Source organism: Sorex fumeus, unplaced genomic scaffold, assembly GCF_029834395.1.
Source record: "Sorex fumeus unplaced genomic scaffold, SorFum_2.1 ptg000116l, whole genome shotgun sequence".
Taxonomy (NCBI): domain Eukaryota; kingdom Metazoa; phylum Chordata; class Mammalia; order Eulipotyphla; family Soricidae; genus Sorex; species Sorex fumeus.
The window spans coordinates 1,926,829-1,932,462 of NW_026606173.1; positions in this window are offsets into that span (position 1 = coordinate 1,926,829).

Below are 5,634 nucleotides of genomic sequence, written 5' to 3' on the forward strand. Positions count from 1 at the left end.
TACAGCACTGGTGAATGACCAAGTAATCCAATGCTGGTTTTCAGCCGCCTTTTCACACTCGCAGTGTGTTGTTCAATTGTCTATCCACTCAAACCTGGTCAGCCTTTCATTTTCTTTTCCACAATATCAGACTTCAGAAATCATTGGAATCGCCAGTACAGAATCTTCCATTCATTCACTGCCAATCTGGAATTCATCTGAATCTGCACTCCAGGTAGGCTTTCATTACACCACTTATGAATGTCCAAGTAACACAATGCTGGTTTTCAGCGGTCTGTTCACACTCTAAGCCCTGCTTTTTACTGGGTATCCACACAACTGTGGTCAGCTCTTCATTTTCATGTCCAAACAATCCAGACTTGAGAAATCATTGCAATCTCCAGTACAGAATGTTCCATTCATTCACTGCGAATCTGGAATTCAACTGAATCTCCACTACCTGCAGATTTATCTTACACCACTTGTGAATGTCCAAGTAAAACAATGCTGGTTTTCAGAGGCCTGTTCATGTTCGCAGTCGTGCTGTTCAATTGGCTATCCACTCAACCTGTTTTGCTCCTCATTTTCCTGTGCACACAACCCAGCCTTCAGAAATCATTGTAATCTCCACTACAGGATGTTCCATTCATTCACTGGGAATCTGGAATTCATCTGAATCTGCACTCCACGCAGGCTTTCGTTACACCACTGCTGAAAGTCGAAGTAATGCAATACTGGTTTTCAGTGGTCTGTTCACATTCGAAGCCGAGGCTTTTTACAGGCTATCCACTCAACACTGGTCAGCTCTTCATTTTCGTGTCCCCACAATCCAGATTTCAGAAATCATTGCAATCTCCACTACAGAATGTTCCATTCATTCACTGCGAGTCTGGAGTTTATCTGATTCTCCACTCCCGCCTGGTTAACATTACACCACTTGTGAATGTCCAAGTAAGCCAATGCTGGTTTTCAGAGGCCTGTTCATACTCGCAGCCGTGCTGTTTAATTGACAATTCACTCCACCCTGTTCAGCTCTTCATTGTCCCACCACACTACCAGCCTTCAGAAATCTTTGTTATCTCCACTACAGAATGTTCCATTCATTCACTGCGAATCTGGAATTCATCTGACTCTCAACTCCACGCAGGTTTTCATTACACCACTGTTGAATGTCCAAGAAACCCAATGCTGGTTTTCAGCGGCCTGTTCATATTCGCAGCCCTGCTGTTTACTTGGCTATCGATTCAAGCCTGGTCAGCTCTTCATTTTCCTGTCCACACAACACAGGCTTCAGAAATCATTGGAATCTCCTCTACAGAATGTTCCATTCATTCACTGCGAATGTGGAATTCAACTGACTCTCCACTCCATGCAGGTTTTCCTTACACCACTGATGAATGTCCAAGTAACCCAATGCTGGTTTTCAGCTGCATGTTCACACTCGCAGCCATGCTATACAATTGGCTTTCCACTAAATCCTGATTAGTTCTTGATTTTCCTTCCACACGACCCAGCCTTCAGAAATCATTGGAATCTCCACTAGAGAATGTTCCATTCATTCACTGCGAATCTGGAATTCCTCTGAACCTCCACTCCCGGCAGGTTTTCGTTACACCACTGTTGAATGTCCAAGTAACCCAATGTTTTAAGTGTTTTCTTCACAAGCGCAGTGGTGCTGTTCAATTGGCTATCCACTCAACCCTGGCCAGCTCTACATTTTCCTGTCCACACCACAGAGACTGGAGAAATCATTGTTATCTCCACTACAGAATGTTCCATTCATTCACAGCGAATCTGGAATTCATCTGAATCTCCACTCCCGGCAGGTTTTCGTGACACCACTGGTAAATATCCAAGTAAGCCAATGCTGGTTTTAAGTGGCCTGCTCATACTCTCAGCCGTGCTGTTCAATTTGCTATCCACTCAACCCTCTTCAGCTCCATTTTCCTGTCCACATAACCCAAACTTCAGAAACAATTGGTATCTCCTCCACAGAATGTTCCATTCATTGACTGCAAATCTGAAATTCATCTAATTCTCAACTCCCGTCAGGTTTTCGTTACACCACTTGTGAATGTCCAATTAAGCCAAAGCTGGTTTTCAGTGGCCTGTTCTTACTACGAGACGTGCTGTTCATTTGGCTATCCATTCCACCCTGTTCAGCTCTACATTTTCGTGTCCACAAAACCCAGCCTTCAGAAATCATTGGAATCACCACTAGAGAATGTTCCATGCATTCACTGCGAATCTGGAATTCATCTGAATCTCCACTCCCGGCAGGTTTTCATTGCACCACTGCTGAATGTTCAAGTAACGCAATGATGGTTTTCAGCGGTCTATTCACACTCGAACCCGTGCTGTTCACGGTCTAGCGACTCAACACTGGTGAGTTCTTCTTTTTCCAGTTCAGACAATACAAACCTCAGAAACCATTGCAATCTACACTACAGAATGTTTCATTCATTCACGCGAATCTTGAATTCATCTTGTTCTCCACTCCCAGCAGGTTTTCGTTTCACCACTGGTGAATGTCCAAGCAACCCAAGGCTGGTTTCAGCTGCGTGTTAACACTCGCAGCCGTGCTGTTCAATTGGCTATCCAGTGAACGCTGGTTAGCTCTTGATTTTCCTTCCACACACCGAGCCTTCAGAAATCATTCTTATCTCCACTTCAGAATGTTCCATTCGTTCCCTGCGAATCTGGAATTCCTCTGACTCTCCACACCAGGCAGATTTTCCTAACAACACTGGTGAATGACCAGGTAATCCAATGCTGGTTTTCAGCGGCTGTTCACACTCACAGCCTTGCTGTTCAATTGGCAATCCAGTCAAACCTAGTCAGTTCTTCATTTTCCTGTCCACACAACCCAGCGTTCAGAAATCATTGGAATCTCTACTACAGAAATTTCCATTCATTCACTGTGAATCTGGAAATAATCTGAATCTGCATTCCAGGAAGGCTTTCGTTACACCACTGATGAATGTCCAAGTAAGCCAATGCTGGTTTTCAGTGGCCTGTTCATACTAAGAGAAGTGCTGTTCATTTGGCTATCCACTCCACCCTGTTCAGCTCTACATTTTCGTGTCCACAAAACCCAGCCTTCAGAAATCATTGGAATCTCCACTAGAGAATGTTCCATTCATTCACTGCGAATCTGGAATTCATCTGAACCTCCACTCCCCTCCCGGCAGGTTTTCGTTACGCCACTGGTGAATGTCCAAGTAACTCAATACTGGTTTTCAGAGGCATGTTCAACTCGCAGAAGTGCTGTTCAATGGGCTATCCACTCAATATTGGTCAGCTCTTCATTTTCCTCTCCACACAAACCAGCCTTCAGAAATCATTGGGATCTCCACTACAGACTGTTCCATTCATTCACTGCGATTCTGCAATTCATCTGACTCTCCGCTCCAGGCAGGTTTTCATTACAGCACTGGTGAATGACCAAGTAATCCAATGCTGGTTTTCAGCTGCCTTTTCACACTCGCAGTGTGCTGTTCAATTGTCTATCCACTCAAACCTGGTCAGCCTTTCATTTTCTTTTCCACAATATCAGACTTCAGAAATCATTGGAATCGCCAGTACAGAATGTTCCATTCATTCACTGCCAATCTGGAATTCATCTGAATCTGCACTCCAGGTAGGCTTTCATTACACCACTTATGAATGTCCAAGTAACACAATGCTGGTTTTCAGCGGTCTGTTCACACTCTAAGCCCTGCTTTTTACTGGGTATCCACACAACTGTGGTCAGCTCTTCATTTTCATGTCCAAACAATCCAGACTTGAGAAATCATTGCAATCTCCAGTACAGAATGTTCCATTCATTCACTGCGAATCTGGAATTCAACTGAATCTCCACTACCTGCAGATTTATCTTACACCACTTGTGAATGTCCAAGTAAAACAATGCTGGTTTTCAGAGGCCTGTTCATGTTCGCAGTCGTGCTGTTCAATTGGCTATCCACTCAACCTGTTTTGCTCCTCATTTTCCTGTGCACACAACCCAGCCTTCAGAAATCATTGTAATCTCCACTACAGGATGTTCCATTCATTCACTGGGAATCTGGAATTCATCTGAATCTGCACTCCACGCAGGCTTTCGTTACACCACTGCTGAAAGTCGAAGTAATGCAATACTGGTTTTCAGTGGTCTGTTCACATTCGAAGCCGAGGCTTTTTACAGGCTATCCACTCAACACTGGTCAGCTCTTCATTTTCGTGTCCCCACAATCCAGATTTCAGAAATCATTGCAATCTCCACTACAGAATGTTCCATTCATTCACTGCGAGTCTGGAGTTTATCTGATTCTCCACTCCCGCCTGGTTAACATTACACCACTTGTGAATGTCCAAGTAAGCCAATGCTGGTTTTCAGAGGCCTGTTCATACTCGCAGCCGTGCTGTTTAATTGACAATTCACTCCACCCTGTTCAGCTCTTCATTGTCCCACCACACTACCAGCCTTCAGAAATCTTTGTTATCTCCACTACAGAATGTTCCATTCATTCACTGCGAATCTGGAATTCATCTGACTCTCAACTCCACGCAGGTTTTCATTACACCACTGTTGAATGTCCAAGTAACCCAATGCTGGTTTTCAGCGGCCTGTTCATATTCGCAGCCCTGCTGTTTACTTGGCTATCGATTCAAGCCTGGTCAGCTCTTCATTTTCCTGTCCACACAACACAGGCTTCAGAAATCATTGGAATCTCCTCTACAGAATGTTCCATTCATTCACTGCGAATGTGGAATTCAACTGACTCTCCACTCCATGCAGGTTTTCCTTACACCACTGATGAATGTCCAAGTAACCCAATGCTGGTTTTCAGCTGCATGTTCACACTCGCAGCCATGCTATACAATTGGCTTTCCACTAAATCCTGATTAGTTCTTGATTTTCCTTCCACACGACCCAGCCTTCAGAAATCATTGGAATCTCCACTAGAGAATGTTCCATTCATTCACTGCGAATCTGGAATTCCTCTGAACCTCCACTCCCGGCAGGTTTTCGTTACACCACTGTTGAATGTCCAAGTAACCCAATGTTTTAAGTGTTTTCTTCACAAGCGCAGTGGTGCTGTTCAATTGGCTATCCACTCAACCCTGGCCAGCTCTACATTTTCCTGTCCACACCACAGAGACTGGAGAAATCATTGTTATCTCCACTACAGAATGTTCCATTCATTCACAGCGAATCTGGAATTCATCTGAATCTCCACTCCCGGCAGGTTTTCGTGACACCACTGGTAAATATCCAAGTAAGCCAATGCTGGTTTTAAGTGGCCTGCTCATACTCTCAGCCGTGCTGTTCAATTTGCTATCCACTCAACCCTCTTCAGCTCCATTTTCCTGTCCACATAACCCAAACTTCAGAAACAATTGGTATCTCCTCCACAGAATGTTCCATTCATTGACTGCAAATCTGAAATTCATCTAATTCTCAACTCCCGTCAGGTTTTCGTTACACCACTTGTGAATGTCCAATTAAGCCAAAGCTGGTTTTCAGTGGCCTGTTCTTACTACGAGACGTGCTGTTCATTTGGCTATCCATTCCACCCTGTTCAGCTCTACATTTTCGTGTCCACAAAACCCAGCCTTCAGAAATCATTGGAATCACCACTAGAGAATGTTCCATGCATTCACTGCGAATCT